The sequence below is a fragment of the Phalangium opilio genome, unplaced genomic scaffold (genome assembly GCF_054372755.1).
Source record: "Phalangium opilio isolate 3A_F unplaced genomic scaffold, DU_Popi_V2 ptg000098l_1, whole genome shotgun sequence".
Taxonomy (NCBI): Eukaryota; Metazoa; Arthropoda; class Arachnida; order Opiliones; family Phalangiidae; genus Phalangium; species Phalangium opilio.
In genome coordinates, this window is record NW_028324201.1 from 1,780,470 (window position 1) to 1,797,255 (window position 16,786).

The 16,786-nt window shown below is 43.8% G+C and overlaps 44 non-coding genes across 44 annotated transcripts; 14 read left to right on the top strand and 30 right to left on the bottom strand.

Annotated features, from left to right (window-relative positions):
- The first annotated feature begins 5 nt into the window (after positions 1 to 5).
- Positions 6 to 87, top strand: TRNAS-AGA (transfer RNA serine (anticodon AGA)). Its single transcript has one exon. It is a non-coding gene; the product is annotated as a tRNA-Ser (tRNA).
- A 75-nt stretch (positions 88 to 162) lies between these two features.
- Positions 163 to 244, top strand: TRNAS-CGA (transfer RNA serine (anticodon CGA)). The gene has a single exon. It is a non-coding gene; the product is annotated as a tRNA-Ser (tRNA).
- A 75-nt stretch (positions 245 to 319) lies between these two features.
- On the top strand, positions 320 to 401 carry TRNAS-UGA (transfer RNA serine (anticodon UGA)). Its single transcript has one exon. It is a non-coding gene; the product is annotated as a tRNA-Ser (tRNA).
- Positions 402 to 475: 74 nt separating this feature from the next.
- On the top strand, positions 476 to 557 carry TRNAS-AGA (transfer RNA serine (anticodon AGA)). The gene has a single exon. It is a non-coding gene; the product is annotated as a tRNA-Ser (tRNA).
- A 74-nt stretch (positions 558 to 631) lies between these two features.
- Positions 632 to 713, top strand: TRNAS-CGA (transfer RNA serine (anticodon CGA)). The gene has a single exon. It is a non-coding gene; the product is annotated as a tRNA-Ser (tRNA).
- A 75-nt stretch (positions 714 to 788) lies between these two features.
- Positions 789 to 870, top strand: TRNAS-UGA (transfer RNA serine (anticodon UGA)). The gene has a single exon. It is a non-coding gene; the product is annotated as a tRNA-Ser (tRNA).
- A 74-nt stretch (positions 871 to 944) lies between these two features.
- Positions 945 to 1,026, top strand: TRNAS-AGA (transfer RNA serine (anticodon AGA)). Its single transcript has one exon. It is a non-coding gene; the product is annotated as a tRNA-Ser (tRNA).
- Positions 1,027 to 1,101: 75 nt separating this feature from the next.
- TRNAS-UGA (transfer RNA serine (anticodon UGA)) lies at positions 1,102 to 1,183 on the top strand. The gene has a single exon. It is a non-coding gene; the product is annotated as a tRNA-Ser (tRNA).
- Positions 1,184 to 1,257: 74 nt separating this feature from the next.
- On the top strand, positions 1,258 to 1,339 carry TRNAS-AGA (transfer RNA serine (anticodon AGA)). Its single transcript has one exon. It is a non-coding gene; the product is annotated as a tRNA-Ser (tRNA).
- Positions 1,340 to 1,414: 75 nt separating this feature from the next.
- Positions 1,415 to 1,496, top strand: TRNAS-CGA (transfer RNA serine (anticodon CGA)). The gene has a single exon. It is a non-coding gene; the product is annotated as a tRNA-Ser (tRNA).
- Positions 1,497 to 1,571: 75 nt separating this feature from the next.
- Positions 1,572 to 1,653, top strand: TRNAS-CGA (transfer RNA serine (anticodon CGA)). The gene has a single exon. It is a non-coding gene; the product is annotated as a tRNA-Ser (tRNA).
- A 74-nt stretch (positions 1,654 to 1,727) lies between these two features.
- Positions 1,728 to 1,809, top strand: TRNAS-AGA (transfer RNA serine (anticodon AGA)). The gene has a single exon. It is a non-coding gene; the product is annotated as a tRNA-Ser (tRNA).
- Positions 1,810 to 1,884: 75 nt separating this feature from the next.
- Positions 1,885 to 1,966, top strand: TRNAS-CGA (transfer RNA serine (anticodon CGA)). The gene has a single exon. It is a non-coding gene; the product is annotated as a tRNA-Ser (tRNA).
- Positions 1,967 to 2,041: 75 nt separating this feature from the next.
- Positions 2,042 to 2,123, top strand: TRNAS-UGA (transfer RNA serine (anticodon UGA)). The gene has a single exon. It is a non-coding gene; the product is annotated as a tRNA-Ser (tRNA).
- Positions 2,124 to 2,373: 250 nt separating this feature from the next.
- Positions 2,374 to 2,495, bottom strand: TRNAL-CAA (transfer RNA leucine (anticodon CAA)). The gene is made up of 2 exons: positions 2,458 to 2,495; positions 2,374 to 2,419 (listed from the first exon to the last, which is right to left on the bottom strand). It is a non-coding gene; the product is annotated as a tRNA-Leu (tRNA).
- Positions 2,496 to 2,562: 67 nt separating this feature from the next.
- TRNAL-CAA (transfer RNA leucine (anticodon CAA)) lies at positions 2,563 to 2,684 on the bottom strand. Its single transcript has 2 exons — positions 2,647 to 2,684; positions 2,563 to 2,608 (listed from the first exon to the last, which is right to left on the bottom strand). It is a non-coding gene; the product is annotated as a tRNA-Leu (tRNA).
- A 255-nt stretch (positions 2,685 to 2,939) lies between these two features.
- Positions 2,940 to 3,061, bottom strand: TRNAL-CAA (transfer RNA leucine (anticodon CAA)). The gene is made up of 2 exons: positions 3,024 to 3,061; positions 2,940 to 2,985 (listed from the first exon to the last, which is right to left on the bottom strand). It is a non-coding gene; the product is annotated as a tRNA-Leu (tRNA).
- A 67-nt stretch (positions 3,062 to 3,128) lies between these two features.
- Positions 3,129 to 3,250, bottom strand: TRNAL-CAA (transfer RNA leucine (anticodon CAA)). Its single transcript has 2 exons — positions 3,213 to 3,250; positions 3,129 to 3,174 (listed from the first exon to the last, which is right to left on the bottom strand). It is a non-coding gene; the product is annotated as a tRNA-Leu (tRNA).
- A 255-nt stretch (positions 3,251 to 3,505) lies between these two features.
- TRNAL-CAA (transfer RNA leucine (anticodon CAA)) lies at positions 3,506 to 3,627 on the bottom strand. Its single transcript has 2 exons — positions 3,590 to 3,627; positions 3,506 to 3,551 (listed from the first exon to the last, which is right to left on the bottom strand). It is a non-coding gene; the product is annotated as a tRNA-Leu (tRNA).
- Positions 3,628 to 4,639: 1,012 nt separating this feature from the next.
- TRNAL-CAA (transfer RNA leucine (anticodon CAA)) lies at positions 4,640 to 4,761 on the bottom strand. The gene is made up of 2 exons: positions 4,724 to 4,761; positions 4,640 to 4,685 (listed from the first exon to the last, which is right to left on the bottom strand). It is a non-coding gene; the product is annotated as a tRNA-Leu (tRNA).
- Positions 4,762 to 5,031: 270 nt separating this feature from the next.
- On the bottom strand, positions 5,032 to 5,151 carry TRNAL-CAA (transfer RNA leucine (anticodon CAA)). The gene is made up of 2 exons: positions 5,114 to 5,151; positions 5,032 to 5,077 (listed from the first exon to the last, which is right to left on the bottom strand). It is a non-coding gene; the product is annotated as a tRNA-Leu (tRNA).
- Positions 5,152 to 5,218: 67 nt separating this feature from the next.
- Positions 5,219 to 5,340, bottom strand: TRNAL-CAA (transfer RNA leucine (anticodon CAA)). The gene is made up of 2 exons: positions 5,303 to 5,340; positions 5,219 to 5,264 (listed from the first exon to the last, which is right to left on the bottom strand). It is a non-coding gene; the product is annotated as a tRNA-Leu (tRNA).
- A 67-nt stretch (positions 5,341 to 5,407) lies between these two features.
- On the bottom strand, positions 5,408 to 5,529 carry TRNAL-CAA (transfer RNA leucine (anticodon CAA)). The gene is made up of 2 exons: positions 5,492 to 5,529; positions 5,408 to 5,453 (listed from the first exon to the last, which is right to left on the bottom strand). It is a non-coding gene; the product is annotated as a tRNA-Leu (tRNA).
- A 67-nt stretch (positions 5,530 to 5,596) lies between these two features.
- TRNAL-CAA (transfer RNA leucine (anticodon CAA)) lies at positions 5,597 to 5,718 on the bottom strand. The gene is made up of 2 exons: positions 5,681 to 5,718; positions 5,597 to 5,642 (listed from the first exon to the last, which is right to left on the bottom strand). It is a non-coding gene; the product is annotated as a tRNA-Leu (tRNA).
- Positions 5,719 to 6,162: 444 nt separating this feature from the next.
- On the bottom strand, positions 6,163 to 6,284 carry TRNAL-CAA (transfer RNA leucine (anticodon CAA)). Its single transcript has 2 exons — positions 6,247 to 6,284; positions 6,163 to 6,208 (listed from the first exon to the last, which is right to left on the bottom strand). It is a non-coding gene; the product is annotated as a tRNA-Leu (tRNA).
- Positions 6,285 to 6,351: 67 nt separating this feature from the next.
- Positions 6,352 to 6,473, bottom strand: TRNAL-CAA (transfer RNA leucine (anticodon CAA)). Its single transcript has 2 exons — positions 6,436 to 6,473; positions 6,352 to 6,397 (listed from the first exon to the last, which is right to left on the bottom strand). It is a non-coding gene; the product is annotated as a tRNA-Leu (tRNA).
- A 67-nt stretch (positions 6,474 to 6,540) lies between these two features.
- On the bottom strand, positions 6,541 to 6,662 carry TRNAL-CAA (transfer RNA leucine (anticodon CAA)). Its single transcript has 2 exons — positions 6,625 to 6,662; positions 6,541 to 6,586 (listed from the first exon to the last, which is right to left on the bottom strand). It is a non-coding gene; the product is annotated as a tRNA-Leu (tRNA).
- A 67-nt stretch (positions 6,663 to 6,729) lies between these two features.
- On the bottom strand, positions 6,730 to 6,851 carry TRNAL-CAA (transfer RNA leucine (anticodon CAA)). The gene is made up of 2 exons: positions 6,814 to 6,851; positions 6,730 to 6,775 (listed from the first exon to the last, which is right to left on the bottom strand). It is a non-coding gene; the product is annotated as a tRNA-Leu (tRNA).
- A 256-nt stretch (positions 6,852 to 7,107) lies between these two features.
- Positions 7,108 to 7,229, bottom strand: TRNAL-CAA (transfer RNA leucine (anticodon CAA)). Its single transcript has 2 exons — positions 7,192 to 7,229; positions 7,108 to 7,153 (listed from the first exon to the last, which is right to left on the bottom strand). It is a non-coding gene; the product is annotated as a tRNA-Leu (tRNA).
- A 1,389-nt stretch (positions 7,230 to 8,618) lies between these two features.
- TRNAL-CAA (transfer RNA leucine (anticodon CAA)) lies at positions 8,619 to 8,740 on the bottom strand. The gene is made up of 2 exons: positions 8,703 to 8,740; positions 8,619 to 8,664 (listed from the first exon to the last, which is right to left on the bottom strand). It is a non-coding gene; the product is annotated as a tRNA-Leu (tRNA).
- A 1,009-nt stretch (positions 8,741 to 9,749) lies between these two features.
- Positions 9,750 to 9,871, bottom strand: TRNAL-CAA (transfer RNA leucine (anticodon CAA)). Its single transcript has 2 exons — positions 9,834 to 9,871; positions 9,750 to 9,795 (listed from the first exon to the last, which is right to left on the bottom strand). It is a non-coding gene; the product is annotated as a tRNA-Leu (tRNA).
- A 256-nt stretch (positions 9,872 to 10,127) lies between these two features.
- On the bottom strand, positions 10,128 to 10,249 carry TRNAL-CAA (transfer RNA leucine (anticodon CAA)). Its single transcript has 2 exons — positions 10,212 to 10,249; positions 10,128 to 10,173 (listed from the first exon to the last, which is right to left on the bottom strand). It is a non-coding gene; the product is annotated as a tRNA-Leu (tRNA).
- A 67-nt stretch (positions 10,250 to 10,316) lies between these two features.
- TRNAL-CAA (transfer RNA leucine (anticodon CAA)) lies at positions 10,317 to 10,438 on the bottom strand. The gene is made up of 2 exons: positions 10,401 to 10,438; positions 10,317 to 10,362 (listed from the first exon to the last, which is right to left on the bottom strand). It is a non-coding gene; the product is annotated as a tRNA-Leu (tRNA).
- Positions 10,439 to 11,071: 633 nt separating this feature from the next.
- On the bottom strand, positions 11,072 to 11,193 carry TRNAL-CAA (transfer RNA leucine (anticodon CAA)). The gene is made up of 2 exons: positions 11,156 to 11,193; positions 11,072 to 11,117 (listed from the first exon to the last, which is right to left on the bottom strand). It is a non-coding gene; the product is annotated as a tRNA-Leu (tRNA).
- Positions 11,194 to 11,827: 634 nt separating this feature from the next.
- On the bottom strand, positions 11,828 to 11,949 carry TRNAL-CAA (transfer RNA leucine (anticodon CAA)). Its single transcript has 2 exons — positions 11,912 to 11,949; positions 11,828 to 11,873 (listed from the first exon to the last, which is right to left on the bottom strand). It is a non-coding gene; the product is annotated as a tRNA-Leu (tRNA).
- A 256-nt stretch (positions 11,950 to 12,205) lies between these two features.
- On the bottom strand, positions 12,206 to 12,327 carry TRNAL-CAA (transfer RNA leucine (anticodon CAA)). Its single transcript has 2 exons — positions 12,290 to 12,327; positions 12,206 to 12,251 (listed from the first exon to the last, which is right to left on the bottom strand). It is a non-coding gene; the product is annotated as a tRNA-Leu (tRNA).
- A 67-nt stretch (positions 12,328 to 12,394) lies between these two features.
- TRNAL-CAA (transfer RNA leucine (anticodon CAA)) lies at positions 12,395 to 12,516 on the bottom strand. Its single transcript has 2 exons — positions 12,479 to 12,516; positions 12,395 to 12,440 (listed from the first exon to the last, which is right to left on the bottom strand). It is a non-coding gene; the product is annotated as a tRNA-Leu (tRNA).
- A 255-nt stretch (positions 12,517 to 12,771) lies between these two features.
- On the bottom strand, positions 12,772 to 12,893 carry TRNAL-CAA (transfer RNA leucine (anticodon CAA)). The gene is made up of 2 exons: positions 12,856 to 12,893; positions 12,772 to 12,817 (listed from the first exon to the last, which is right to left on the bottom strand). It is a non-coding gene; the product is annotated as a tRNA-Leu (tRNA).
- Positions 12,894 to 13,149: 256 nt separating this feature from the next.
- TRNAL-CAA (transfer RNA leucine (anticodon CAA)) lies at positions 13,150 to 13,271 on the bottom strand. The gene is made up of 2 exons: positions 13,234 to 13,271; positions 13,150 to 13,195 (listed from the first exon to the last, which is right to left on the bottom strand). It is a non-coding gene; the product is annotated as a tRNA-Leu (tRNA).
- A 67-nt stretch (positions 13,272 to 13,338) lies between these two features.
- On the bottom strand, positions 13,339 to 13,460 carry TRNAL-CAA (transfer RNA leucine (anticodon CAA)). Its single transcript has 2 exons — positions 13,423 to 13,460; positions 13,339 to 13,384 (listed from the first exon to the last, which is right to left on the bottom strand). It is a non-coding gene; the product is annotated as a tRNA-Leu (tRNA).
- A 633-nt stretch (positions 13,461 to 14,093) lies between these two features.
- Positions 14,094 to 14,215, bottom strand: TRNAL-CAA (transfer RNA leucine (anticodon CAA)). Its single transcript has 2 exons — positions 14,178 to 14,215; positions 14,094 to 14,139 (listed from the first exon to the last, which is right to left on the bottom strand). It is a non-coding gene; the product is annotated as a tRNA-Leu (tRNA).
- Positions 14,216 to 15,038: 823 nt separating this feature from the next.
- Positions 15,039 to 15,160, bottom strand: TRNAL-CAA (transfer RNA leucine (anticodon CAA)). Its single transcript has 2 exons — positions 15,123 to 15,160; positions 15,039 to 15,084 (listed from the first exon to the last, which is right to left on the bottom strand). It is a non-coding gene; the product is annotated as a tRNA-Leu (tRNA).
- A 634-nt stretch (positions 15,161 to 15,794) lies between these two features.
- Positions 15,795 to 15,916, bottom strand: TRNAL-CAA (transfer RNA leucine (anticodon CAA)). Its single transcript has 2 exons — positions 15,879 to 15,916; positions 15,795 to 15,840 (listed from the first exon to the last, which is right to left on the bottom strand). It is a non-coding gene; the product is annotated as a tRNA-Leu (tRNA).
- A 633-nt stretch (positions 15,917 to 16,549) lies between these two features.
- Positions 16,550 to 16,671, bottom strand: TRNAL-CAA (transfer RNA leucine (anticodon CAA)). The gene is made up of 2 exons: positions 16,634 to 16,671; positions 16,550 to 16,595 (listed from the first exon to the last, which is right to left on the bottom strand). It is a non-coding gene; the product is annotated as a tRNA-Leu (tRNA).
- Between the last annotated feature and the right edge of the window lie 115 nt (positions 16,672 to 16,786).

The following is a 16,786-nucleotide window of genomic DNA, read 5'->3' on the forward strand; positions in this document are numbered from 1 at the left end:
CAGAAGCAGTCGTGGCCGAGTGGTTAAGGCGGCAGACTAGAAATCTGTTGGGATATTCCCGCGCAGGTTTGAATCCTGCCGACTGCGATTGAGCGAAGATTTTCTATTTCAATAATACCCTTAGTGGTTTCACAGATTTCTGAGTAGTCTCGGTTAATCGGAGCAGTCGTGGCCGAGTGGTTAAGGCGACAGACTCGAAATCTGTCGGGATATTCCCACGCAGGTTCGAATTCGGCCGACTGCGATTGAGCAAAGAATTTTTATTTCAATGATACCTTTAGTGGTTTCACGGATTTTCGAGTGGTCGCGGTTAACTGAAGCAGTCGTGGCCGAGTGGTTATGGCGACAGACTTGAAATATGTTGGGAGATTCCCGCGCAGGTTCGAATCCGGCCGACTGCGTTTAAACTCGCATACTTATTCCAATGATAGCTTTAGTACTTCCACATTTCTTTGAGTGGACTTGATTTACAGAAGCAGTCGTGGCCGAGTGTTTAAGGCGACAGACTAGAAATCTGTTGGGATATTCCCGCGCAGGTTCGAATCCTGCCGACTGCGATTGAGCAAAGGTTTTTTTTTCAATAATACCTTTAGTGGTTTCAGAGATTTATGAGTTGTCTCGTTTAACCGATGAAGTCGTGGCCGAGAGGTTAAGGCGACAGACTCGAAATCTGTTGGGATATTCCCGCCCAGGTTCGAATCCTGCCGAATGCGATTGAGCAAAGATTTCTTATTACTATAATACCTTTAGTGGTTTCATAGATTTCTGAGTGGTCTGGGTTAACCGAAGCAGTCGTGACCGAGTGGTTAAGGCGATAGACTTGAAATCTGTTGGGATATTCCCGCGCAGGTTCGAATCCTGCCGACTGCGTTCGAACTAACATTTTTATTCCAATGATAGCTTTAGAAGTTCCACACTTTTTTAAGTGGTCTCGGTTAACAGAAGCAGTCGTGGCCGAGTGGTTAAGGCGGCAGACTAGAAATCTGTTGGGATATTCCCGCGCAGGTTTGAATCCTGCCGACTGCGATTGAGCAAAGATTTTTTATTTCAATATTACCCTTAGTGGTTTCACAGATTTCTGAGTAGTCTCTGTTAATCGGAGCAGTCGTGGCCGAGTGGTTAAGGCGACAGACTTGAAATATGTTGGGATATTCCCGCGCAGGTTCGAATCCTGCCGACTGCGTTTGAAGTCACATACTTATTCCAATGATAGCTTTAGTACTTCCACATTTTTTTGAGTGGACTTGATTAACAGAAGCAGTCGTGGCCGAGTGGTTAAGGCGACAGACTAGAAATCTGTTGGGATATTCCCGCGCAGGTTCGAATCCTGCCGACTGCGATTGAGCGAAGGTTTTTTTTTTCAATTACACCTTTAGTGGTTTCAGAGATTTATGAGTTGTCTCGGTTAACCGATGCAGTCGTGGCCGAGAGGTTAAGGCAACAGACTCGAAATCTGTTGGGATATTCCCGCCCAGGTTCGAATCCTGCCGAATGCGATTGAGCAAAGATTTCTTATTACAATAATACCTTTAGTGGTTTCACAGATTTCTGAGTGGTCTGGGTTAACCGAAGCAGTCGTGGCCGAGTGGTTAAGGCGACAGACTCGATTTCTGTTGGGATATTCCCGCGAAGGTTCGAATCCTGCCGACTGCGTTCGAACTAACATTTTTATTCCAATGATAGCTTTAGAAGTTCCACACTTTTTTAAGTGGTCTCGGTTAACAGAAGCAGTCGTGGCCGAGTGGTTAAGGCGGCAGACTAGAAATCTGTTGGGATATTCCCGCGCAGGTTCGAATCCTGCCGACTGCGATTGAGCAAAGGTTTTTTTTTTCAATTACACCTTTAGTGGTTTCAGAGATTTATGAGTTGTCTCGGTTAACCGATGAAGTCGTGGCCGAGAGGTTAAGGCGACAGACTCGAAATCTGTTGGGATATTCCCGCGCAGGTTCGAATCCTGCCGAATGCGATTGAGCAAAGATTTCTTATTACTATAATACCTTTAGTGGTTTCACAGATATCTGAGGGGTCTGGGTTAACCGAAGCAGTCGTGACCGAGTGGTTAAGGCGATAGACTTGAAATCTGTTGGGATATTCCCGCGCAGGTTCGAATCCTGCCGATTGCGATTTGTAATTTGGTGGTTTTATAAATTACATCTCTTCTAGTTAATTTCATAAAACATATCGTGTCAGAAGTGGGATTCGAACCCACGCCCTTATACGAGGACCAGAAAACACAGATTCACGTTGTGAACGAAGGAAACTAAGCCCCTTGAGTCTGGCGCCTTAGACCGCTCGGCCATCCTGACGTGGTCTATTGTAATTTGGACGTTTTTTAAATTACATCTCTTGCAGATAATTTATTAAAATATATCGTGTCAGAAGTGGGATTCGAACCCACGCCCTCATACGAGGACCAGAAAACACAGATTCACGTTGTGAACGAAGGAAACTAAGCCCCTTGAGTCTGGCGCCTTAGACCGCTCGGCTATCCTGACGTGGTCTATTGTAATTTGGACGATTTATAAATTACATCTCTTGCAGTTAATTTATTAAAATATATTGTGTCAGAAGTGGGATTCGAACCCACGCCCTCATACGAGGACCAGAAAACAAAGATTCACGTTGTGAACGAAGGAAACTAACCCCCTTGAGTCTGGCGCCTTAGACCGCTCGGCCATCCTGACGTGGTCTCTTGTAATTTGGACGATTTATAAATTACATCTCTTCTAGTTAATTTCATAAAACATATCGTGTCAGAAGTGGGATTTGAACCCTTGCCCTCAAACGAGGACCAGAATACACGGATTCACGTTGTGAACGAAAGAACTAAGCCCCTTAAATCTGGCGCCTTAGACCGCTCGGCCATCCTGACGTGGTCTATTGTAATTTGGACGTTTTATAAATTACATCTCTTGCAGTTAATTTATTAAAATATATCGTGTCAGAAGTGGGATTCGAACCCACGCCCTCATACGAGGACCAGAAAACACAGATTCACGCTGTGAACGAAGGAAAGTAAGCCCCTTGAGTCTGGCACCTTAGACCGCTCGGCTATCCTGACGTGGTCTATTGTAATTTGGACGTTTTATAAATTACATCTCTTACAGTTAATTTATTAAAATATATCGTGTCAGAAGTGGGATTTGAACCCACGCCCTCATACGAGGACCAGAAAACAAAGATTCACGTTGTGAACGAAGGAAACTAACCCCCTTGAGTCTGGCGCCTTAGACCGCTCGGCCATCCTGACGTGGTCTTTTGTAATTTGGACGATTTATAAATTACATCTCTTCTAGTTAATTTCATAAAACATATCGTTTCAGAAGTGGGATTTGAACCCTTGCCCTCAAACGAAGACCAGAATACACGGATTCACGTTGTGAACGAAAGAACTAAGCCCCTTAAATCTGGCGCCTTAGACCGCTCGGCCATCCTGACGTGGTCTATTGTAATTTGGACGTTTTATAAATTACATCTCTTGCAGTTAATTTATTAAAATATATCGTGTCAGAAGTGGGATTCGAACCCACGCCCTCATACGAGGACCAGAAAACACAGATTCACGTTGTGAACGAAGGAAAGTAAGCCCCTTGAGTCTGGCGCCTTAGACCGCTCGGCCATCCTGACGTGGTCTCTTGTATTTTGGACGTTTTATAAATTACATTTCTTCCAGTTAATTTATTAAAATATATCGTGTCAGAAGTGGCATTCGAACCCACGCCCTCATACGAGGACCTGAAAACACAGATTCACGTTGTGAACGAAGGAAACTAACCCCCTTGAGTCTGGCGCCTTAGACCGCTCGGCCATCCTGACGTGGTCTATTGTAATTTGGACGTTTTATTAATTACATCTCTTCCAGTTAATTTATTAAAATATATCGTGTCAGAAGTGGGATTCGAACCCACGCCCATATACGAGGACCAGAAAACACACATTCCCGTTGTGAACGAAGGAAAGTAAGCCCCTTGAGTCTGGCGCCTTATACCGCTCGGCCATCCTGACGTGGTCACTTGTAATTTGGAGGTTTTATAAATTACATCTCTTGCAGTTAATTTATTAAAATGTATCGTGTCAGAAGTGGGTTTCCAACCCACGCCCTCATACGAGGACCAGAAAACACAGATTCACGTTCTGAACGAAGGAAACTAACCCTCTTGAGTCTGGCGCCTTAGACCGCTCGGCCATCCTGACGTGGTCTCTTGTAATTTGGACGTTTTATTAATTACATCTCTTCCAGTTAATTTATTAAAATATATCGTGTCAGAAGTGGGATACAAACCCACGCCCTCATACGAGGACCAGAAAACACAGATTCACGTTGTGAACGAAGGAAAGTAAGCCCTTTGAGTCTGGCGCCTTAGACCGCTCGGCCATCCTGACGTGGTCTCTTGTAATTTGGACGATTTATAAATTACATCTCTTCTAGTTAATTTCATAAAACATATCGTGTCAGAAGTGGGATTCGAACCCACGCCCATATACGAGGACCAGAAAACACAGATTCACGTTGTGAACGAAGGAAACTAAGCCCCTTGAGTCTGGCGCCTTAGACCGCTCGGCCATCCTGACGTGGTCTATTGTAATTTGGACGTTTTATAAATTACATCTCTTGCAGTTAATTTATTAAAATATATCGTGTCAGAAGTGGGATTCGAACCCACGCCCTCATACGAGGACCAGAAAACACACATTCCCGTTTTGAACGAAGGAAAGTAAGCCCCTTGAGTCTGGCGCCTTAGACCGCTCGGCCATCCTGACGTGGTCTCTTGAAATTTGGACGATTTATAAATTACATCTCTTCTAGTTAATTTCATACTAGTTAATTTCATAAAACATATCGTGTCAGAAGTGGGATTAGAACCCTTGCCCTCAAACGAGAACCTGAATACACGGATTCACGTTGTGAACGAAAGAACTAAGCCCCTTAATTCTGGCGCCTTAGACCGCTCGGCAATCCTGACGTGGTCTATTGTAATTTGGACGTTTTATAAATTACATCTCTTGCAGTTAATTTATTAAAATATATCGTGTCAGAAGTGGGATTCGAACCCACGCCCTCATACGAGGACCAGAAAACAGATTCACGTTGTGAACGAAGGAAGGTAAGCCCCTTGAGTCTGGCGCCTTAGACCGCTCGGCCATCCTGACGTGGTCTCTTGTCATTTGGACGTTTTATAAATTACATCTCTTCCCGTTAATTTATTAAAACATATCGTGTCAGAAGTGGGATTCGAACCCACGCCCTCATACGAAGACCAGAAAACACACATTCACGTTGTGAACAAAGTAAACTAAGCCCCTTGAGTCTGGCGCCTTAGACCGCTCGGCCATCCTGACGTGGTCTGTTGTAATTTGGAGGTTTTATAAATTACATCTCTTGCAGTTAATTTATTAAAATATATCGTGTCAGAAGTGGGATTCGAACCCACGCCCTCATACGAGGACCAGAAAACACAGATTCACGTTGTGAACGAAGGAAACTAAGCCCCTTGAGTCTGGCGCCTTAGACCGCTCGGCTATCCTGACGTGGTCTATTGTAATTTGGACGTTTTATAAATTACATCTCTTGCAGTTAATTTATTAAAATATATCGTGTCAGAAGTGGGATTCGAACCCACGCCCTCATACGAGGACCAGAAAACACACATTCCCGTTTTGAACGAAGGAAAGTAAGCCCCTTGAGTCTGGCGCCTTAGACCGCTCGGCCATCCTGACGTGGTGTCTTGTAATTTGGACGATTTATAAATTACATCTCTTCTAGTTAATTTCATAAAACATATCGTGTCAGAAGTGGGATTAGAACCCTTGCCCTCAGACGAGGACCAGAATACACGGATTCACGTTGTGAACGAAAGAACTAAGCCCCTTTATTCTGGCGCCTTAGACCGCTCGGCAATCCTGACGTGGTCTATTGTAATTTGGACGTTTTATAAATTACATCTCTTGCAGTTAATTTATTAAATTATATCGTTTCAGAAGTGGGATTCGAACCCACGCCCTCATACGAGGACCAGAAAACACAGATTCACGTTGTGAACGAAGGAAAGTAAGCCCCTTGAGTCTGGCGCCTTAGACCGCTCGGCCATCCTGACGTGGTCTGTTGTAATTTGGAGGTTTTATAAATTACATCTCTTGCAGTTAATTTATTAAAATATATCGTGTCAGAAGTGGGATTCGAACCCACGCCCTCATACGAGTACCAGAAAACACAGATTCACGTTGTGAACGAAGGAAACTAAGCCCCTTGAGTCTGGCGCCTTAGACCGCTCGGCTATCCTGACGTGGTCTATTGTAATTTGGACGTTTTATAAATTACATCTCTTGAAGTTAATTTATTAAAACATATCGTGTCAGAAGTGGGATTCGAACCCACGCCCTCATACGAGGACCAGAAAACACAGATTCGCGTTGTGAACGAAAGAAAGTAAGCCCCTTGAGTCTGGCGCCTTAGACCGCTCGGCCATCCTGACGTGGTCTCTTATATTTTGGACGTTTTATAAATTACATTTCTTCCAGTTAATTTATTAAAATATATCGTGTCAGAAGTGGGATTCGAACCCACGCCCTCATACGAGGACCAGAAAACACAGATTCACGTTGTGAACGAAGGAAACTAACCCCCTTGAGTCTGGCGCCTTGGACCACTCGGCCATCCTGACGTGGTCTATTGTAATTTGGACGTTTTATAAATTACATCTCTTCCAGTTAATTTATTAAAATATATCGTGTCAGAAGTGGGATTCGAACCCACGCCCTCATACGAGGACCAGAAAACACAGATTCACGTTGTGAACGAAGGAAACTAAGCCCCTTGAGTCTGGCGCCTTAGACCGCTCGGCTATCCTGACGTGGTCTATTGTAATTTGGACGTTTTATAAATTACATCTCTTGTAGTTAATTTATTAAAATATATCGTGTCAGAAGTGGGATTCGAACCCACGCCCTCATACGAGGAGCAGAAAACACAGATTCACGTTGTGAACGAAGGAAACCAACCCCCTTGAGTCTGGCGCCTTAGACCACTCGGCCATCCTGACGTGGTCTATTGTAATTTGGACGTTTTATAAATTACATCTCTTCCAGTTAATTTATTAAAATATATCGTGTCAGAAGTGGGATTCGAACCCACGCCCTCATACGAGGACCAGAAAACACAGATTCACGTTGTGAACGAAGGAAACTAAGCCCCTTGAGTCTGGCGCCTTAGACCGCTCGGCTATCCTGACGTGGTCTATTGTAATTTGGACGTTTTATAAATTACATCTCTTGTAGTTAATTTATTAAAATATATCGTGTCAGAAGTGGGATTCGAACCCACGCCCTCATACGAGGACCAGAAAACACAGATTCACGTTGTGAACGAAGGAAACTAACCCCCTTAAGTCTGGCGCTTTAGACCGCTGGGCCCTCCTAACGTGGTCTCTTTTAATTTTGAGCTTTGATAAATTACATCTCTTCTAGTTAATTTATTAAAACATATCGTTTCAGAAGTGGGATTCGAACCCACGCCCTTGTACGTTTACCAGAAAACACAGATTCACGTTGTGAACGAAGGAAACTAAGCCCCTTGATTCTGGCGCCTTAGACCGCTCGGCCATCCTGACGTGGTCTGTTGTAATTTGGACGATTTATAAATTACATCTCTTCTAGTTAATTTCATAAACCATATCGTGTCAGAAGTGGGATTTGAACCCTTGCCCTCAAACGAGGACCAGAATACACGGATTCACGTTGTGAACGATAGAACTAAGCCCCTTAAGTCTGGCGCCTTAGACCGCTCGGCAATCCTGACGTGGTCTCTTGTATTTTGGACGTTTTATAAATTACATTTCTTCCAGTTAATTTATTAAAATATATCGTGTCAGAAGTGGGATTAGAACCCACGCCCTCATACGAGGACCAGAAAACACACATTCCCGTTGTGAACGAAGGAAAGTAAGCCCCTTGAGACTGGCGCCTTATACCGCTCGGCCATCCTGACGTGGTTACTTGTAATTTGGAGGTTTTATAAATAACATCTCTTGCTGTTAATTTATTAAAACATATCGTGTCAGAAGTGGGTTTCCAACCCACGCCCTCATACGAGGACCAGAAAACACAGATTCACGTTGTGAACGAAGGAAACTAACCCCCTTGAGTCTGGCGCCTTAGACCGCTCGGCCATCCTGACGTGGTCTCTTGTATTTTGGACGTTTTATTAATTACATCTCTTCCAGTTAATTTATTAAAATATATCGTGTCAGAAGTGGGATACAAACCCACGCCCTCATACGAGGACCAGAAAACACAGATTCACGTTGTGAACGAAGGAAAGTAAGCCCCTTGAGTCTGGCGCCTTAGACCGCTCGGCCATCCTGACGTGGTCTCTTGTAATTTGGACGATTTATAAATTACATCTCTTGCAGTTAATTTATTAAATTATATCGTTTCAGAAGTGGGATTCGAACCCACGCCCTCATACGAGGACCAGAAAATACAGATTCACGTTGTGAACGAAGGAAAGTAAGCCCCTTGAGTCTGGCGCCTTAGACCGCTCGGCCATCCTGACGTGGTCTCTTGTCATTTGGACGTTTTATAAATTACATCTCTTGCAGTTAATTTATTAAAATATATCGTGTCAGAAGTGGGATTCGAACCCACGCCCTCATACGAGGACCAGAAAACACACATTCCCGTTTTGAACGAAGGAAAGTAAGCCCCTTGAGTCTGGCGCCTTAGACCGCTCGGCCATCCTGACGTGGTCTCTTGTAATTTGGACGATTTATAAATTACATCTCTTGCAGTTAATTTATTAAATTATATCGTGTCAGAAGTGGGATTCGAACCCACGCCCTCATACAAGGACCAGAAAATACAGATTGACGTTGTGAACGAAGGAAACTAACCCCCTTAAGTCTGGCGCTTTAGACCGCTGGGACTCCTAACGTGGTCTCTTTTAATTTTGACGTTTGATAAATTACATCTCTTCTAGTTAATTTATTAAAACATATCGTGTCAGAAGTGGGATTCGAACCCACGCCCTTGCACGTTTACCAGAAAACACAGATTCACGTTGTGAACGAAGGAAACTAAGCCCCTTGATTCTGGCGCCTTAGACCGCTCGGCCATCCTGACGTGGTCTGTTGTAATTTGGACGATTTATAAATTACATCTCTTCTAGTTAATTTCATAAACCATATCGTGTCAGAAGTGGGATTTGAACCCTTGCCCTCAAACGAGGACCAGAATACACGGATTCACGTTGTGAACGATAGAACTAAGCCCTTTAAGTCTGGCGCCTTAGACCGCTCGGCAATCCTGACGTGGTCTCTTGTATTTTGGACGTTTTATAAATTACATTTCTTCCAGTTAATTTATTAAAATATATCGTGTCAGAAGTGGGATTAGAACCCTTGCCCTCAAAGGAGGACCAGAATACACGGATTCACGTTGTGAACGAAAGAACTAAGCCCCTTAATTCTGGCGCCTTAGACCGCTCGGCAATCCTGACGTGGTCTATTGTAATTTGGACGTTTTATAAATTACATCTCTTGCTGTTAATTTATTAAATTATATCGTTTCAGAAGTGGGATTCGAACCCACGCCCTCATACGAGGACCAGAAAACACAGATTCACGTTGTGAACGAAGGAAAGTAAGCCCCTTGAGTCTGGCGCCTTAGACCGCTCGGCCATCTTGACGTGGTCTCTTGTCATTTGGACGTTTTATAAATTACATCTCTTCCAGTTAATTTATTAAAATATATCGTGTCAGAAGTGGGATTCGAACCCACGCCCTCATACGAGGACCAGAAAACACAGATTCACGTTGTGAACGAAGGAAACTAAGCCCCTTGAGTCTGGCGCCTTAGACCGCTCGGCTATCCTGACGTGGTCTATTGTAATTTGGACGTTTTATAAATTACATCTCTTGTAGTTAATTTATTAAAATATATCATGTCAGAAGTGGGAATCGAACCCACGCCCTCATACGAGGACCAGAAAACACAGATTCACGTTGTGAACGAAGGAAACTAACCCCCTTAAGTCTGGCGCTTTAGACCGCTGGGCCCTCCTAACGTGGTCTCTTTTAATTTTGACGTTTGATAAATTACATCTCTTCCAGTTAATTTATTAAAATATATCGTGTCAGAAGTGGGATTCGAACCCACGCCCTCATACGAGGACCAAAAAACACAGATTCGCGTTGTGAACGAAGGAAACTAACCCCCTTGAGTCTGGCGCCTTAGACCGCTCGGCCATCCTGACGTGGTGTATTGTAATTTGGACGTTTTATAAATTACATCTCTTCCAGTTAATTTATTAAAATATATCGTGTCAGAAGTGGGATTCGAACCCACGCCCTCATGCGAGGACCAGAAAACACACATTCACGTTGTGAACGAAGGAAACTAACCCCCTTGAGTCTGGCGCCTTAGACCGCTCGGCCATCCTGACGTGGTCTCTTGTAATTTGGACGATTTATAAATTACATCTCTTCTAGTTAATTTCATAAAACATATCGTGTCAGAAGTGGGATTTGAATCCTTGCCCTCAAACGAGGACCAGAATACACGGATTCACGTTGTGAACGAAAGAACTAAGCCCCTTAAATCTGGCGCCTTAGACCGCTCGGCCATCCTGACGTGGTCTATTGTAATTTGGACGTTTTATAAATTACATCTCTTGCAGTTAATTTATTAAAATATATCGTGTCAGAAGTGGGATTCGAACCCACGCCCTCATACGAGGACCAGAAAACACAGATTCACGTTGTGAACGAAGGAAAGTAAGCCCCTTGAGTCTGGCGCCTTAGACCGCTCGGCCATCGTGACGTGGTCTCTTGTATTTTGGACGTTTTATAAATTACATTTCTTCCAGTTAATTTATTAAAATATACCGTGTCAGAAATGGGATTCGAACCCACGCCCTCATACGAGGACCTGAAAACACAGTTTCACGTTGTGAACGAAGGAAACTAACCCCCTTGAGTCTGGCGCCTTAGACCGCTCGGCCATCCTTACGTGGTCTCTTGTAATTTGGACGTTTTATTAATTACATCTCTTCCAGTTAATTTATTAAAATATATCGTGTCAGAAGTGGGATTCGAACCCACGCCCTCATACGAGGACCAGAAAACACACATTCCCGTTGTGAACGAAGGAAAGTAAGCCCCTTGAGTCTGGCGCCTTATACCGCTCGGCCATCCTGACGTGGTCACTTGTAATTTGGAGGTTTTATAAATTACATCTCTTGCAGTTAATTTATTAAAATATATCGTGTCAGAAGTGGGTTTCCAACCCACGCCCACATACGAGGACCAGAAAACACAGATTCACGTTGTGAACGAAGGAACCTAACCCCCTTGAGTCTGGCGCCTTAGACCGCTCGGCCATCCTGACGTGGTCTCTTGTAATTTGGACGTTTTATTAATTACATCTCTTCCAGTTAATTTATTAAAATATATCGTGTCAGAAGTGGGATACAAACCCACGCCCTCATACGAGGACCACAAAACACAGATTCACGTTGTGAACGAAGGAAAGTAAGCCCCTTGAGTCTGGCGCCTTAGACCTCTCGGCTATCCTGACGTGGTCTATTGTAATTTGGACGTTTTATAAATTACATCTCTTGCAGTTAATTTATTAAAATATATCGTGTCAGAAGTGGGATTCGAACCCACGCCCTCATACGAGGACCAGAAAACACAGATCCACGTTGTGAACGAAGGAAAGTAAGCCCCTTGAGTCTGGCGCCTTAGATCGCTCGGCCATCCTGACGTGGTCTATTGTAATTTGGACGTTTTATAAATTACATCTCTTGCAGTTAATTTATTAAAATATATCGTGTCAGAAGTGGGATTCGAACCCACGCCCTCATACGAGGACCAGAAAACACAGATCCACGTTGTGAACGAAGGAAACTAACCCCCTTGAGTCTGGCGCCTTAGACCGCTCGGCTATCCTGACGTGGTCTATTGTAATTTGGACGTTTTATAAATTACATCTCTTGTAGTTAATTTATTAAAATATATCATGTCAGAAGTGGGAATCGAACCCACGCCCTCATACGAGGACCAGAAAACACAGATTCACGTTGTGAACGAAGGAAACTAACCCCCTTAAGTCTGGCGCTTTAGACCGCTGGGCCCTCCTAACGTGGTCTCTTTTAATTTTGACGTTTGATAAATTACATCTCTTCCAGTTAATTTATTAAAATATATCGTGTCAGAAGTGGGATTCGAACCCACGCCCTCATACGAGGACCAAAAAACACAGATTCGCGTTGTGAACGAAGGAAACTAACCCCCTTGAGTCTGGCGCCTTAGACCGCTCGGCCATCCTGACGTGGTGTATTGTAATTTGGACGTTTTATAAATTACATCTCTTCCAGTTAATTTATTAAAATATATCGTGTCAGAAGTGGGATTCGAACCCACGCCCTCATGCGAGGACCAGAAAACACACATTCACGTTGTGAACGAAGGAAACTAACCCCCTTGAGTCTGGCGCCTTAGACCGCTCGGCCATCCTGACGTGGTCTCTTGTAATTTGGACGATTTATAAATTACATCTCTTCTAGTTAATTTCATAAAACATATCGTGTCAGAAGTGGGATTTGAATCCTTGCCCTCAAACGAGGACCAGAATACACGGATTCACGTTGTGAACGAAAGAACTAAGCCCCTTAAATCTGGCGCCTTAGACCGCTCGGCCATCCTGACGTGGTCTATTGTAATTTGGACGTTTTATAAATTACATCTCTTGCAGTTAATTTATTAAAATATATCGTGTCAGAAGTGGGATTCGAACCCACGCCCTCATACGAGGACCAGAAAACACAGATTCACGTTGTGAACGAAGGAAACTAAGCCCCTTGAGTCTGGCGCCTTAGACCGCTCGGCTATCCTGACGTGGTCTATTGTAATTTGGACGTTTTATAAATTACATCTCTTGTAGTTAATTTATTAAAATATATCATGTCAGAAGTGGGAATCGAACCCACGCCCTCATACGAGGACCAGAAAACACAGATTCACGTTGTGAACGAAGGAAACTAACCCCCTTAAGTCTGGCGCTTTAGACCGCTGGGCCCTCCTAACGTGGTCTCTTTTAATTTTGACGTTTGATAAATTACATCTCTTCCAGTTAATTTATTAAAATATATCGTGTCAGAAGTGGGATTCGAACCCACGCCCTCATACGAGGACCAAAAAACACAGATTCGCGTTGTGAACGAAGGAAACTAACCCCCTTGAGTCTGGCGCCTTAGACCGCTCGGCCATCCTGACGTGGTGTATTGTAATTTGGACGTTTTATAAATTACATCTCTTCCAGTTAATTTATTAAAATATATCGTGTCAGAAGTGGGATTCGAACCCACGCCCTCATGCGAGGACCAGAAAACACACATTCACGTTGTGAACGAAGGAAACTAACCCCCTTGAGTCTGGCGCCTTAGACCGCTCGGCCATCCTGACGTGGTCTCTTGTAATTTGGACGATTTATAAATTACATCTCTTCTAGTTAATTTCATAAAACATATCGTGTCAGAAGTGGGATTTGAATCCTTGCCCTCAAACGAGGACCAGAATACACGGATTCACGTTGTGAACGAAAGAACTAAGCCCCTTAAATCTGGCGCCTTAGACCGCTCGGCCATCCTGACGTGGTCTATTGTAATTTGGACGTTTTATAAATTACATCTCTTGCAGTTAATTTATTAAAATATATCGTGTCAGAAGTGGGATTCGAACCCACGCCCTCATACGAGGACCAGAAAACACAGATTCACGTTGTGAACGAAGGAAAGTAAGCCCCTTGAGTCTGGCGCCTTAGACCGCTCGGCCATCGTGACGTGGTCTCTTGTATTTTGGACGTTTTATAAATTACATTTCTTCCAGTTAATTTATTAAAATATACCGTGTCAGAAATGGGATTCGAACCCACGCCCTCATACGAGGACCTGAAAACACAGTTTCACGTTGTGAACGAAGGAAACTAACCCCCTTGAGTCTGGCGCCTTAGACCGCTCGGCCATCCTTACGTGGTCTCTTGTAATTTGGACGTTTTATTAATTACATCTCTTCCAGTTAATTTATTAAAATATATCGTGTCAGAAGTGGGATTCGAACCCACGCCCTCATACGAGGACCAGAAAACACACATTCCCGTTGTGAACGAAGGAAAGTAAGCCCCTTGAGTCTGGCGCCTTATACCGCTCGGCCATCCTGACGTGGTCACTTGTAATTTGGAGGTTTTATAAATTACATCTCTTGCAGTTAATTTATTAAAATATATCGTGTCAGAAGTGGGTTTCCAACCCACGCCCACATACGAGGACCAGAAAACACAGATTCACGTTGTGAACGAAGGAACCTAACCCCCTTGAGTCTGGCGCCTTAGACCGCTCGGCCATCCTGACGTGGTCTCTTGTAATTTGGACGTTTTATTAATTACATCTCTTCCAGTTAATTTATTAAAATATATCGTGTCAGAAGTGGGATACAAACCCACGCCCTCATACGAGGACCACAAAACACAGATTCACGTTGTGAACGAAGGAAAGTAAGCCCCTTGAGTCTGGCGCCTTAGACCTCTCGGCTATCCTGACGTGGTCTATTGTAATTTGGACGTTTTATAAATTACATCTCTTGCAGTTAATTTATTAAAATATATCGTGTCAGAAGTGGGATTCGAACCCACGCCCTCATACGAGGACCAGAAAACACAGATCCACGTTGTGAACGAAGGAAAGTAAGCCCCTTGAGTCTGGCGCCTTAGATCGCTCGGCCATCCTGACGTGGTCTATTGTAATTTGGACGTTTTATAAATTACATCTCTTGCAGTTAATTTATTAAAATATATCGTGTCAGAAGTGGGATTCGAACCCACGCCCTCATACGAGGACCAGAAAACACAGATCCACGTTGTGAACGAAGGAAACTAACCCCCTTGAGTCTGGCGCCTTAGACCGCTCGGCCATCCTTACGTGGTCTCTTGTAATTTGGACGTTTTATTAATTACATCTCTTCCAGTTAATTTATTAAAATATATCGTGTCAGAAGTGGGATTCGAACCCACGCCCTCATACGAGGACCAGAAAACACACATTCCCGTTGTGAACGAAGGAAAGTAAGCCCCTTGAGTCTGGCGCCTTATACCGCTCGGCCATCCTGACGTGGTCACTTGTAATTTGGAGGTTTTATAAATTACATCTCTTGCAGTTAATTTATTAAAATATATCGTGTCAGAAGTGGGTTTCCAACCCACGCCCACATACGAGGACCAGAAAACACAGATTCACGTTGTGAACGAAGGAACCTAACCCCCTTGAGTCTGGCGCCTTAGACCGCTCGGCCATCCTGACGTGGTCTCTTGTAATTTGGACGTTTTATTAATTACATCTCTTCCAGTTAATTTATTAAAATATATCGTGTCAGAAGTGGGATACAAACCCACGCCCTCATACGAGGACCACAAAACACAGATTCACGTTGTGAACGAAGGAACCTAACCCCCTTGAGTCTGGCGCCTTAGACCGCTCGGCTATCCTGACGTGGTCTATTGTAATTTGGACGTTTTATAAATTACATCTCTTGCAGTTAATTTATTAAAATATATCGTGTCAGAAGTGGGATTCGAACCCACGCCCTCATACGAGGACCAGAAAACACAGATCCACGTTGTGAACGAAGGAAAGTAAGCCCCTTGAGTCTGGCGCCTTAGATCGCTCGGCCATCCTGACGTGGTCTATTGTAATTTGGACGTTTTATAAATTACATCTCTTGCAGTTAATTTATTAAAATATATCGTGTCAGAAGTGGGATTCGAACCCACGCCCTCATACGAGGACCAGAAAACACAGATCCACGTTGTGAACGAAGGAAAGTAAGCCCCTTGAGTCTGGCGCCTTAGACCGCTCGGCCATCCTGACGTGGTCTCTTGTAATTTGGACGATTTATAAATTACATCTCTTCTAGTTAATTTCATAAAACATATCGTGTCAGAAGTGGGATTAGAACCCTTGCCCTCAAACGAGGACCAGAATACACGGATTCACGTTGAGAACGAAAGAACTAAGCCCCTTAATTCTGGCGCCTTAGACCGCTCGGCAATCCTGACGTGGTCTATTGTAATTTGGACGTTTTATAAATTACATCTCTTGCAGTTAATTTATTAAAATATATCGTGTCAGAAGTGGGTTTCCAACCCACGCCCACATACGAGGACCAGAAAACACAGATTCACGTTGTGAACGAAGGAACCTAACCCCCTTGAGTCTGGCGCCTTAGACCGCTCGGCCATCCTGACGTGGTCTCTTGTAATTTGGACGTTTTATTAATTACATCTCTTCCAGTTAATTTATTAAAATATATCGTGTCAGAAGTGGGATACAAACCCACGCCCTCATACGAGGACCAGAAAACACAGATCCACGTTGTGAACGAAGGAAAGTAAGCCCCTTGAGTCTGGCGCCTTAGATCGCTCGGCCATCCTGACGTGGTCTATTGTAATTTGGACGTTTTATAAATTACATCTCTTGCAGTTAATTTATTAAAATATAACGTGTCAGAAGTGGGATTCGAACCCACGTCCTCATACGAGGACCAGAAAACACACATTCCCGTTTTGAACGAAGGAAAGTAAGCCCCTTGAGTCTGGCGCCTTAGACCGCTCGGCCATCCTGACGTGGTCTCTTGTAATTTGGACGATTTATAAATTACATCTCTTCTAGTTAATTTCATAAAACATATCGTGTCAGAAGTGGGATTAGAACCCTTGCCCTCAAACGAGGACCAGAATA